Source organism: Chrysemys picta, chromosome 1 (assembly GCF_011386835.1).
Source record: "Chrysemys picta bellii isolate R12L10 chromosome 1, ASM1138683v2, whole genome shotgun sequence".
NCBI lineage: Eukaryota > Metazoa > Chordata > Testudines > Emydidae > Chrysemys > Chrysemys picta.
In genome coordinates this window covers 128,283,177-128,298,095 of record NC_088791.1, presented here as the reverse complement: position 1 = coordinate 128,298,095, position 14,919 = coordinate 128,283,177, and positions in this window count along the sequence as shown.

Genomic DNA, 14,919 nt, shown 5'->3' with positions numbered 1-14,919 from the left:
AAATAACAGTGCTCCAGGAAGCTTTAAAGATTCAATATCTCAGGTCTTATGCTCTTCAATCACGTGGCTGCAACATGTCAGTATTTAAGCAATGTTCTTTAATACGAGCCCTGAAGTCTGTTTACAGTCACCATTTACATATCCAATGCACTGAAATGCTGAACTCCTATCATCCTTACAGAAATGCAACTTCTGTGAGTAGTACAATTGGCTAAAAAGTGTTAGCTGTACAGCTTATGGAAGTTTTAGTAAGCTGGATGGATTTCTTGTGGATTCTACATAACTATACAAATACTTCAGCGAATCATTGAAAATTCCTACTACTATTGTGAGATTCCCATTGCCTAAAAATATAGCCCTCTCAATCATGATTTCATGTCTGGAAAAGAAGTATCTATTCTTCTTATAATTTTTTAAAAGAAGTAGACAAGGTTGGAGAGGCTGGAAATAGGGGATTTAGACTGCTTTATGCTCCCATTTCACGAGTAGATGATAGGTTTTATCATGCTTACATGATAAAGTCTTGTTAGTTAGGGTGTTGTTACAGCTGCCTTCCCGTTTAACTTGCTGCTAATAAAGCAAACATAATCATCCTAAACATGAATTGGCCAAACAGAAACAAGGCTCTTTTTGCATACCCTGCAAAAGAAATCTGTAAATGGGAATAATATTACTACCTTACAGGCGTGTTGTGAGAATAAACACATTCAAGATTGTGGAGCACTCAGATACTATGATAATGGAGCAATATAAATACAACAGATACAACTATGTTCTGCATGAAACAGAAAGAACCCAGCTTGACATTCAGATGCCAGGCTGAGTTTGCAGGACTGCCAGTTAGAGAAAATGTCTTTTTACCTATACGTTTAAGCAAATTTAATGCAGAATCAATAAGACATAATAAACGTGGAGTCCACAATGTAATTTTTACTAAGTGACTTTTCAGAGAAGAATTGCATCATAAAAAATATTGTCATGAATACAGCCACAAATGATAAGTTTTATAGTAGCTTTACCATGGAGTTTAAGTCATCTGCTCTGGCTGAGACACTCACCACTAGAATGCAGAATGTCAATCACTTACACTATCCAGAAGTTATAGCACCACACAGATTCTAATTAGGAACTAAACACAGTGTTATCTAAAATGATTCAGAGAAGGAGTAAGTTGATGCATGTTTTAGAAATCCTTCTTGTTGCACAGTAGTTAGTGATAATACCCACCTCACAGCTCATTAGCAAATCAAAATATTACACTGTATAAATATTACTTTGCTCTTTTATGTGTAACAGAAGTCCAGGATCTCAGGAACCTCCATTACAGAGTAGATGTGATTTAGTTATATTGGAACATTGTAGAAAATGGAAAGCAGACCTGATTGTCCAAAAACAGCAAGAGGGAAGCCAATATACTGTATACTTTGGTCCTCCCTCTGCACAACTAGCACTACTCAGCCTCAGGACATTCGAAACTCTGGAATATCTACTGGCAGAACACAAAGAAACTATATATTGTACAACTCTGTACATGAATTCTCAGTACCTCACTGCTGGATTTCTTTCTTTTTTTTTTTTTTCGAAAACAATACAACCCACTATAAATCTTCACAGCACTAACTTAAAGTCTGACCAGAAGGCTGAAGAAAACTGGCACAGAACTGAAATCAAAAATATAAATGTTTAATAGCAAAAGAAGGATATGAAAGGACATGCAGCTGTTTTTCTGCACAATTTCTCAAAATGGGAACTGGAGAGCATGTCACAAATGTAGACTGTGCTCTCACTTCTACTTGAGATAAACATTTATACTCTATTCATTTTAAACAGGAAGACATAACACTAGGACATGACCTTTAATTTCACTGAGCCTGTGAAAGCAAGCCACCCCAGCTCCACTGCAATGCAGTTAAATATCTAAGAAGAGATGCATGGTATTCCACTGCTTTGTTATTACAGGTGTACTTGATTTTACATTCAATGAGGAAGGTGTAGTTTTATGGCTCTGTGGAAAAATCTTTAAAATGCTTGTATCTAATGATGCCAGATTGGTGTTGGAAAACATAATAGGAAGATAAAGTACTGAAGAAATTATCTACATGCCAATGAACAAGCGGTTAGGTAAATAATAATAAACCATACATAAATAGATTTGGTTTCTTTTTAGTGTTATTACAGATGTGTGCCTACTTTTATAAGAGTAAAGTTCTGATGCTTAAACACTAACCCTCTAGGTTTCTGTAGGCTGAAAACTGATTGAGTTTATGGGATATTTACAAAGATGAAGTAAGATTAATTTACAGGGGGAAACATATTTTGAACAGTCATAAACTAGTTTGTGTGGTGAAGTTGGTACTGAAATTTGTTTCTTCTTTGTAAGTTTCCCCCCCTCATTTACTCCATAAAAATGAAAGCAGAAAAGTTATTAAAAAGTGGGCAACTAAACATTTTGGTGAGTCAACAGACAAGTATTTATATACAGCATTTGTTAAAATAAAGAATGAAATAGGACAAGTTTTCAAAAGTGACTAGTGATGATGGGTCTTTCAGTTTTTTGGGTGCACAATTTGAGACATCTTAAGGAGAGGCCTGATTTTTAGAAAGTGCTGAGCCCCTTTATGGTGTCTCAAGTAGTATAACCAAAAATGGAGGCACCCCAAAATAACTGGTCACTTTTGAAAATCTTGACCACCCACCAAGGTTTAAAGAAAAGTTCTCCATTATCTGTTATGAATAGTTTGTGACACTTACATGAGAAAAAGCAAGAAAGATAGAACTATGCACATAAAGGGTGAAATCCTGGCCCTATTGTGCAGTTTCCTGGAGTATAACTGCCTGAAGTAGGAGCTCTGCTTTCGTTTAGTTTGACCTCTCATCATGAGGGGGCCCCTTCATGAGCTACTGAGGGCTCAGCCCTGGGTTACTTCCAACACTGGTTGTATTAGAGTTATGCAGTCCCAGAAACACACAACTCCAAAAGTCAGTGAATCACTCAAAGTAAAACTAGCTAAACATCTACCTATGTAATCAACATGCCTGGGAAAATATGTGTTTTTAACCACATCAAACCATACAACTTTACTCTGCATTTTTCATAAAATGGGAATGTGCAAATGCCATATTGTATACACTAGTATTTATAATATGTCATCTATGAAAAAGAAACTGCAATATTAGCTTATATAAGAATAAAATATGCCATTACATGTATAACATTACAGTTTGCACCCAGTCCCCATAAGGAGCTTGATCAGATCCAAATACGGCTGAACTTTTATCAGACTTTTGTGAGTTAAGTCCATCTCTAGATAAAATTTAATTTCTTAGCTGTTGGGAAGGGTTCCAGACTGCAAAGAACATCTGGAAATATTTTGCCTTTCTATACAGCTTTCCATCTGAGAATCTCCAAGTGCTTTACAAATATGAATAAATTAATCCTCCATATACTAACACTCCTCTGAGGTATTACTATCCCAATATTGCATATAGTGAAATTGAGAAACTGAGAGATCAAGTGATTTATCAAAGGTCACACAGGAAGCATGTGGCACAGCTGGGAATAGAATAGACATCACCTGACTCCTCATCCTGTACTTCAGCCACAAGACCAACCTTCCTGTCTGGAAAAGTGTGTAGGATGTGTGACAGATATTTGTTTTCTGTGTTACCTTTGAGGACCAGAGCTGAATGAAATTTTAATAAGAAAAGCCAAAAACACATTCACTTTGTTTCAGGTTTTGTTACTAATCCAAAACCTGAAAAATTTGCTGAGGCTTCTGAAAATTTTGATGCATCTAGGTTACATTTAATAAAAATTTGAGTTGGAATGTATAGTTCCGAGTGAAAACCACCCAAAATTTAGCTCTTCATCATTTTGACCTGAAACAAGACAACATTTGATGGTTTAAGCTCATAAGTGTGAAGATTTAGAATCAATTGAAACCAAATTTAAAACAAAACTCAGGTGCTGCTGAACTGACTTCAGGCATTACCATGGTTTAAATGTTTACTAATATTAATAGTAAACTAATATTGAATAAGAAAAATAAAAATAGGTTCAGCAACCCTCCTCCCCCCCATAAACAGAAACTGCTTAGCTTTGCTAACTTCTAATTGGGAGAATTACAAAAACAACAGTAAATTAAGCTAATTCACTATAAACTCTTCAAGGGCAGGAACTGTGTCGTACTGTATGTTTGTACAGCAATGGGACCTCCATCCTGTCTCGGACTCTACTGGACGTCTTGGCACCACGGTATTACAAATAATAAAATTGTGATGCCTAGTATTAGTACCCAGGTGAATAACGCCTCTACAAAATCCTCAGATGCTGACCATGTCACCAGTTTACATCTGAGCAAAAAAGACTTTGGCAATGTCCATGTTTGATTTTAGTATCAAATTCTGGTTTACTAAAATTTCATTTATGGTACTTATGTCCTCCATTAAAGTGTTATTTTAAATTAAATGCATACATTTGCCCCAATTAATGTGCAAAATATTGTGTAAATTAATATGATCCAACTACAAATGATTTTTTTATGGATAGAGCCCACTGAGGGATATAAAATGAGTTGTAATATTGATTGAGTTGTGAAATTAATAGTCAGTAGGAAGGACAAAAGGAAGTACTTTACATAACACACAGTCAACCTGTGGAACTCATTGCCATGGGATGTGAAGGCCAAAGACATAACCGTGTTCGAAAAAGAATTAGATAAGTTTGTGGAAGATAGGTTTGTCAATGACTATTAGCCAAGATTATCAGGGAAGTAATCCAATGCTCCAGGTGTCCCTAAAACCTCTCACTGCCAGAAACTGTGACTGAATGACAGGGGATGGATCACTTGATAATTCCCTTGTTCTGTTCATTCTCTCTGAAGCATCTGGCATTGGCCACTGTCAGAAGACAGGATACTGGGCTAAATGGACCATTGGTCTCACCCAGTATGGCAGTTCTTATACTGAACAATAGTATAGTGAGTTTGCAGGTGGGCAAAACACTATGGTCGTACAGTAGGTTGCAAGATGTGTAAACCAGATGTTCATCTCTGGTTCTACTCCTTTAAGGTAAAAAAATGTTTAGTTAATTCTGTAAATCAATAGCTATTCGTGCAGGCTAGTGTGGGTCGGGTGAAAAGCAGCTCAAAACCATGCAAGAAAATCAGAGTTTCAGTTTGGCCTCAAAAATATTTTAGTAGGAACATCATCTTTAAACACACATACAAGTATTATATATAGGGCCCTACCAAATTCATGGCCATGAAAAATGTGTGTCAGCCCATGAAATCTGGTCTTTTGTGTGTTTTACCCTATGCTGTACAGATTTCATGGGGGAGACCAGCGTTTCTCAAATTGGGGGTCCCGACCCAAAAAAGAGCTGTGTGTGTGGGGGGGAGGGGGAGGGTGGTGTCACAGTATTGCCACCCTTACTTCTGCGTTGCCTTCAGAGCTGGGCGGCCAGAGAGCGGTGGCTACTGATTGACAGCCCAGCTCTGCAGGCAGCAGCGCAGAAGTAAGAGTGGCAATACCATACCATGCCATCTTTACTTCTGTGATGCTTCTGGTAGTGTCTCTGCCTTCAGAGCTGGGCTCCCAGCCAGCAGCCGCCACTCTCCAACTGCCCAGCTCTGAAGGCAGCGTTGTCACCAGCAGCAGTGCAGAAGTAAGGGAAGCTGTACCACAACCCCCCCTACAATAACCTTGTGACCCTCCAACTCCTTTTTGGGTCAGGGCCCCTAAAATTACAACACCGTGAAATTTCAGATTTAAATAGCTGAAATAATGAAATTTATGATTGTTAAAATCCTATGACAATGAAATCGACCAAAATGGACTGTGAATTTGGTAGGGCCCTAATTATATATAATTTCACATTTTTGGTAAGAACTATGTTTATTGCACAGAGAACAGTAATTTTTCCATAAATAAGTAAGGCCATAATCTGGCAATTGGATCTGTGTGGATGGATTTTTGCAACCCCACAGATTTGATGGCAGGATCAAGGATTAGAAAAGACAGAAATAAACTCCTAATATGAGTATTACAGAACTACAGCACCTGGCCTTGCCAATACAGCGAAGTGTCCTTTTTCAAGACACCCACTTATCCAAATGCCCGATGAATAGTTAGCTAGATACGTTAGATGAATTTTCAAGTTCAGATTAAAAATAGGCATATTCTGGTAGCTTTTTCAAAGTAGTCAACTGTTATTGCATCAATGTGACTTTTTTGTTTGTTTGTTTTTGTAAATGTGGGTTTAGAATTTTAATTTTTTTTTTGGCGTTTTGGGGTGCTATTTTTGAATTATTCCAATTAAAATTGATTTAGTTAAAAATGTAAAGCATCACATGGCTCTTTTGGACTTAAATAAATAAATAAGCATCTCTACTGTCTGTTAAAGTTGTTCTAAAGCAGTAAAGGTCATCAGTGAAGCACTGTGTCCACTACTGGTAGAGACTTTTAATGTAGAAGAGAGGCAGATTTGCTAATGTCTGCTGTTGGCAGCCATCACTTAAAAAAAGGTCACTTGATGCCAACAATCTGGCTAATTATCTAAACTTCTACTTTTGGTCAAGTAACGTCTGAAAGTATCTGGGTTCTTCAGGTCTCCTTGACCTTGGTTAATCTAAGTACAGATCTGGATATGCCACAGAGACTATATTGTTTGTGTTGATCTCCTCCTGATGAGGAGTAAATACCAGGTGGCTGTGGTGGGACACTTAGTTTTATATGCTGCCTTCAGCACAGCTACTCATGAGGTATTGTAGACTCGCCTACGACTCCTAGAACTGTTGGCTTTCTTTTCTCTCAGAGAGATCCCATAAGTTAGATTGGGCCACTGCTTTTTGTCCTAAGGAATCTCTCATGTGGGGCTCTGCAGGGTTCCATTTTGCTCCCCTTCCTGTTTGGTGTGTTAGTAAGATAAATAAGGACACATGATTTATCACACTTTCATTGGGCTGATGACACCCATGTCTATACCTCAATCTTTTCCAAGCGAGACATGGCTCTTGAATGTCTTTACAGTGTTTCATAGAGAACTGGGTTAGCTGTCGGAAGCCCAATTATGATATGACTGAGATGATGGTGATAAGATGCAGGAAGCAACCAGATGTCACAGAAAACATATTATAAAACTGCCTCCTATATTGCACGTGTGCTTTCCATTTGTTTGCATTATCAGTGTATTGTAGGGTCTCAGTTACTGTTAGAGAATTATACAGCTGCCGTGACCATACTTTTTCCATCCATCTGACCTGAGGATTGTGTTTGGTTCTTTCAAATGTGGATGTCATTACTGTGATCTGTGCCCTGTTCACCTCAAGATTAGACCACTGTAAACAACCCAGAAACTGAACTGGGTACAGCATGCTGGCCCCCACTTATTAATTTGTGTAGGTTGCCATGAGAATATGACACCAATTTTCTACTGAATATTTATCAGTTTGAGGGTGGAGATACAGGTGTTGATTTTGAACTGTAAAGACTTAAACAGCTTGGGATCTCCCTATCTGAGAGACTGCCTCTCTCTGTGTTAAAGCCTCAGTACAAAAGAGAAGGAAATGCCAGAAGGATGTGGTTTATGAGCTGCCCAGAACTGCGTCAAAAAGCATGAATCTGGTTGAATCTTATCCCATGGTAAGACCCATATGGGGCTTTTGGAAAGGCTGAGCTTAATAAGGGACGGTTCTTGTGGTTTAAATAGAGTATTTGAGTTTTCTTCTCTAGCCAGGTATCACCTCTTCATTATTAAGAGAGTTCCTCCTCAAAAAATGGGAACCTTATCACAACGATCTACAGTCTCCTGAGTCACATCTAAGCTTTTGTTTTAATATCCAGCTTTTATTGACTGCATCTCATGTGTGGTGCAGTGGAGTAGCACAACACTTTCACATCTGGAGACCTGGAATGAAATTATTTAATTATTATTAAATCCTGGGTTAGGTCATAAGTGTAAACCTGTAGCAGTCTTTTCTGTCCCGTCTACAAAACCACCACCGCTCACTCTGGCACTTTAAGCAGTCCACTTGAGAAGAGGTGTTCCAGATGTGGACTGGGATGCATCAAGAAAGCTCTGTGTGGAAATGTGCGCAATGCCTGTCCTCGTTATGTACTGCTTCAGTGTATCAGTACTTTATGTACCAGTACTATTAGTTCTTTGTTTTAACGTGCCACACTTACTCACACTCTTTAAGACAAGAAACACAAATTTAAATGGACAGGCTAGTGCATTCAGTGCCAGCCTCTCTATAGCAGTATTACTTTTGCAGATACCAGTGGAAGGGAGATGAACTAGGCAACGCAAGATGCCCTTTCCGGCTTTATCATAGTTACCTGATGCAAGTCCTGCCATAACTTATTCCCAGGACATAGCTCCCAGAAAGAGGACATATTAGATATCAGGAATCATTGGGTGAAATACTCTGCCCTGTGTTATGGAGAAGCTCAGAGTAGATGATTATAGTGGTCCCTCATGGCCTTAAAATCTCTGGGTGAAATCCTGGTTCCACTAACTTCAATGGAGTCAGGATTTCAGCCTATAAATTACCGATGTACCACATTTCAGCCAAAAGCCCAATCTAAGATTCTAAGAATATTTTTCCACTCTCCAAGAACCAAAATAAAGACAAATATATTCATTCTGAAGCAGATTCAGGGAGGACAAGTGCACTATGTGCTGAGTTTTCCCACATGCAATATTTTTCTATTTCATATTGTGCCATCTCTGTCATATAATACACAGTTTTGACATCAGTTTTATTTTCCCCTCTTTCCATTAAATATCCTACCCTTAATATTTTCCTTTTATATTAACTTTAATACTTTGGAAATCAAATTAATTCAAAGAAAGCATGAAGTCTAGTCCAGTGTCACAGCACAGTTAGTTCATTAAATAATACTAGTATTTGAACTTAGCATTTCCATTTTTGGAGAAAAAAATTAATTAATTTTAACTGGGCTTCCAAATGGGAGCTACATCAGCACTTTCAGTTTTAGAATTATTGCTCTTCTTGAAAGCTATCAAATAATTCCTAATTATATTTCCTCAGACACAAACTCTGAATGTATGCACAATGCTAAATGTACAGGGGTCACCATTAAATTCTTTACAATTTTATCTTTGCTAGGAATTAATGTTGCTATAATAAATACCACGAATACTGGGGTAATATTAAATACTTGCAAAGGTAAAAATGTAAAGGTTTTATTGGCAACTGCATTACTTCGTAATTTTAAATAGTGAAAGACTTTTTTAGAGTTCACTTTAAATTGAAAGGTTTCAGAGTAGCAGCCGTGTTAGTCTGTATCCGCAAAAAGAACAGGAGTACTTGTGGCACCTTAGAGACTAACAAATTTAAATTTGTTAGTCTCTAAGGTGCCACAAGTACTCCTGTTCTTTTTTTTAAATTGAAAGACTTTTTTAGAGTTCACTTTTAATGTACATCATTAATTGAAGTCTCCTTATAATCTCCATGTGACAAATTGTATAACCCATGATTTATTCCAGCTAAATTTTCACATTTATTAATGGATGTTCTGAGTTGAAACACTTTATCCACCAGCAGGTTACCAAGACAAATACTATATTTAATTTTCCAGAAATCCTGTTTGCCTGGTTTTATTTGGGTGGCAACATTTCGACAGCAAGAACAAATGACCCACATCTTTATAGAATAAAATGGGAATAAAAAAAGAGAGGGTTGCTGTGGAAGTTAATGGCCTGAGACATCCAGGGGGACTTGAAGGAGTATCTTGCCAGCTTTAGTGGTTCCTGGTTCCACCTACACCTGAAATGGACATGCCCCCTTTTCATTCACAGGGCTGCAAACTTTGCTCCTTTATGCCCCTGCTTACTGCCTGAAAACATCAGGCCACAACAGATTATTTTTTTTCCTCATGTTTAATTTCCTTCTGTATCACTATACAAGTGTTTCAATATTTCTATGCACAAAGGGATTTTTAGCCTGTGAATGAGACACCTAAGGATTCCAAGCTGTAAAAACGTGCATCTTGCCCCTTAAGAATCTGCAGCCTGCTTGTATCATCTCTTAGGGTGAAAATCTGCTATTCATATCCAATCTATTTAGTATATTAAGTTTAGTTTGCATTTTTTTGTTTATTTGCTAGGTAAGCTGCTTTGATCTGTTTGCTATCACTTATAATCTATCTTTTGTAATTAATAAACTTGTTTTTGTTTTACCTAAACCAGTGAGTTTGGAGTGAAATGTGTGGGAATCATAACTCGGGGCAAATGCTGTTGCATATTCCTCTCCACATTGAGTGAGGGAATGAATTTTATGAGCTTACGCTGTACAGTTATCTGTGCAGTGCAAGATGTTATAATTTTGGGTTTATACTCCAGAGGGGGTGTGCGCCTGGGGAGCTGGGAGTTGCCTTAACTGTAGCCTTCCTATGCAGAGACTGGTCAGAGAGCCAGCATGTAACTGCAGTTGGGTGTGTCCCTACCTGTATGTATACTGGTGAAAGTGTAGGCTAGAGGGCTTTGCAGCTTGTCACAGCAGTACAGTGAGAGGGAGCCCTAGCTGGTGGATCAGGCGCTCACTGGTATCCCAGTTCCAGGTGTCACCCCGGGGGAGAACCCATCACAATGTGTATACACATGCAGCTCAGAAGCCTGATCCAACTCCCTGTGAAGTCAGTGGGAGTCCTTCCACTTCCTTCAACAGAAATTGGATCAGGTTTTAAGAGAGCAAATCTTCAGTCTAGAGCTGGTTGAAATAATTGTTGCAAAGAGTTTATTTGTAAATGCATTTTTCATATCTGGTCAGCTCTTATCGATGTCCAAAAGGTATTCATCAAATAATCTAATGATTTCCCCCTCCCCGTGAATTACATCATAATTTATTCACAAATATTTTCCTCGTGAGATCAGCTGCATTTCAGTCATAATATGCAACCCAGATTGATAGTTTAGCACCATATACTGATTATGCTGTGGTTTATTTGCTTTTTTCACATACTTTTAGGTTTTAAGTAGCTTTTAAAGCACTATCAAAAGTCAAACAGCAGTGCTATGTGATAACTCTTTGGTACAAAGAATCAGGGTTTTCCAAAGTTATTTGTGAATTAAATATAAAGTGCATTTTCTTAACTTTCAACACCTTCCACTGCTTTAACTGTTATAAGTACTCCTGTGGGAATTCTGTGCCACTGCGCAATGCAGAATTTTGCAGAAATTAATGTTGTGCATGCAGAATTTCCTTTCCCTCCCACCGAAATGGGCTGCAGAGATGTTGACTGCCACTAGGGGTTGCTGGACCCAGCAGAGCCCAGCTCACAAATAGAAGACAAGGCTGGGGGGAGGAGGAGAGAACTGGAGAGTTCCCAGCAGCTGCAGTTCCAGAACACCCTGAGGGAAGGAGAGGGCAACATGCAGGAAACTCCGTGCAAGCCCAGGTCCCCCCATCAAGCTGTTTCTCCCTCTGGATCCCTGGGCTCCGGGAGGGGGGGTGAAGGGCATGTGAGTATCTGGTCTGGGGGAAGGGCATGGCTGGGCTCTGGGGGGGAGGGGTGTGAGTGTCTGGGCTGAGGGGGGGCCCATGGCTGGGCTCTGGGGAGGGAAGGGGGTATGAGTGCCTGGGCTGGGGGGGCATGGCTGGGCTCTGAGGAGAACGGGTTTGAATGTCTGCCCCACCCCACCTGGGCTGGGGGGGGAAAGGGGGCAGAGAAACAGGAACTGGGTTGTCATAGTGGTTTCTTTAACTCTCTACTCCTGGAGGAATTTTTGTGTGTGTCTGTATTGTTACAGACATACTTGCTGACAGGTGTTTTGAAATAAATTACCAAAATAATTGAAACTGGCATGATTATATAGTGTTATTTTGACAAATACAATTTGCAGAATTTTAAAATATTGTGTGCAGATTTTTTAAATTTTTGGTGCAGAATTCCCCCAGGAGTATATAACTGACCCTTTAACAGCTAGATCTAGGCAACTATGTTAAAAGAATGAGGAGTACTTGTGGCACCTTAGAGACTAACACATTTATTTATTTATAAATTTATTTATTAATTTGTTAGTCTCTAAAGTGCCACAAGTACTCCTCGTTCTTTTTGCTGATACAGACTAACACGGCTGCTACTCTGAAACCTGTCAATATGTTAAAGAGACACCATTTAAACACACTTCTATGAGAATTTTTCTTATCTACTATTGTTAAAACTAATACGTAGGTACACTGTATAAGAAAGTGAATAGAAAAATATTTTGCTATTTGTTCAGTTTTCAACTTTGTGCATTTGACTGCACTTTGTGTATAATCAGCTTCATTGCTTCCCCTGTAGAGTCACTCCGTTGGTTCCCTGACGGTCTGCATGAGTCTTTTACACTAAAACATTTATAAGTTAGAAATATATGACTTTAAAATAACAAAATTTGGCATAAGAACTCAGGATCCGTTGTAATGACTGAAATAATTTTTTAATTCATTTTTTGTTTTAGCCTGAGTAGATTTCAAAATCTGATGACCTTGGTGACTGGAAATTTTGGATGCCTGACTGAGACATTTTAAGGAAGCCTGATTTTCAGAGTGGGTTTTGTAAACCAGTTTTTAACAAATATCATCTATGACTAGTGTAGTCATGTGTTAGCACCCTAAATATAATACAGGATAACACATTTTAAATGTCAGTATAGATTCAGATAAAAAATAGTGCCGTGTCCTTTAAAAATGTGGTAGACAGGTGCCTACTAACTCAAAACAACATGTACACTACTTTTTGCAGCCTTGCTAAGTGATTTCAATGGAGCTGGTGAGATGGCAGGTTTTGCTTTAGGTTTGCTGAGAGAAAGGCTCTCTTCGAGGCGAGAGCTAGGGACTGGAAAACCTCAGATGTTTTGTCTATGAAATTAAATAACTTACTTGTGTTTGTTCAAATAAGAAAATTGCATCAATCCCTCATTAAAAGAAAAACAAAACAACTAAAACCACAGTACCTGGCCATAGTAGGCAAAAGCACATACTTTGAGAAAAGAACCAGGGCATATCTGTTTTAGCTACTGCGCCAATAACTGAAAGGCATAAACTAAAATAATTAAGGTAACTAAAAATGATAATGGAGACACAACCCAATTCTATTCCTAGTACAGAAAAAAAATACCCTTCATTACCTTGCAGTTAAGGCTGAAAGAATCTATCATGTTCTTGAACAAAAATGTACTGTAGCACAGTAATTTGATCAAGAAATACACAGACACTGGAAAGCCTGGAAATTCAAAGCTGAGATTCCATTTTAAAGAGTCCCCAAACACATTTGTAAATGGGCAAATACAGAGTTACGATTACCCAAACCATGTTAACTACATCCATTTAGGCTATCATCCATTCTTCATCACTTCTCTGTTCCTTGTAACAACGACAGAAATTTTGTTGGTATTGTATCCAAGAGCTTTTTCTAACAGCTTTAAGTAGTCATCAGCCTACTGATGAGTTGAACATGTGTGATGGATAGATTAAGATACCTCACAGTGTCTGATTATTGTCTGGATGGCACCATGGGGCAAACTTCAGATTGTTTTGATGAGCTAAACAAAGACTTATAAAACTTTTGAAATATTCTATATTTTTTTAAAGTGGAACCTTAACGTTGAATTCCTAGGCTTTCTGAAAATTATGTTCAAGAAAACTGCAGAGTTATTTCCAAGAGAGTTTGCTTAAGTAAAAGTGACAAAGTCTCTCAATCTTGACTGCAGATAATTTTTTTTGCCTGGGAATTTCCAGAGGCTTTGTTTAAATCTGTCAAATCATCTAGCAATTTCTATTTCTCCTTCTCCTGCAGGGCTCCTCAGCTCTGCAGGAGACAATCTGTCTCCCTATTACTCATGCCCCTGAGGAGCACCTGAACTCTACAAGAGAGAGATGGATCTGCGGGGAAATTATGCTGAGGGGAAATTGTGCTCTAATGGAGGACCTAAGGTCTGAAAAAAAGACCAGTTGCTTTCCAGGAGCAGAGCCTAAAACTCCATAGAAACAGAGCTCCCCTTCATTCCCTCCAGCTGAGCTTAGTTGCTTCACAGATTCAGAGCTGTGAATTTTTTCCTTGTTTATAAGAAGGAATCATTAGAAAGTATGTACCTGCCTGAAGTGGGGTGTTAGGGTGCTGTTGGGTCATCCAAATTTGTTACATATGTGAAAACGTCAGTTAATACATGAATAAATGAATAACCAACACTTCACTTGCACTACTCCTCACAAGGACCACTGGAATAAAACAAACATGAAGTTGTTAGGATAAACCATTGTGAAAATACAATGTGCCAAAAAACAGACTTTTTTTTTTTTTTTTTTCCAAAAAGCGCAAACATGTTGGTCCAATTTGCCTAAAACTTAAAAAACAAAACAAAACCTCTGCTGAACAAACATCTGGCAATTGAAATTATGGAGCAAGGCTAAAAGTGGGCTTATAATAGGAAGCTAGGTTCAACCTTAACTACAGAGAAACTAGCCCCTCACCATGATGAATGTTGTTTTAAGTTTTTCTTAATAAGTAGGATATTATAATGATCAGAAAGATACTCAGATCCTTATGTGTTGTACTGTGGAATAAGTGGCACAGATATACAATTTATAATGGCCAAGAGATGGGTCCTGATTTCCAGCAATGCTCTTTAATGTTACTAGTGCAATTCAGAGTCTGCAAATAATTATGCCCATAGATCAGGTAATTAGAAGGGTTCCAATTGCACTCATAGTGAACTGTAGGCACAATTATTTGCAAAATTGCATTCACGAAATTAGAGTGGACTGAAGCTTGGTTAAAAAAAATCAAGCCCTTTCTCTTGGAGGTGGAATTTTTAACAAGGTTACAACTTTCTTGACCAGTCCCTACTGAACAAGTTAGAATCAAGCCTTTTGCAGTTCAGAAATGAGAGATCCTGTACCAAGGTATGGTACT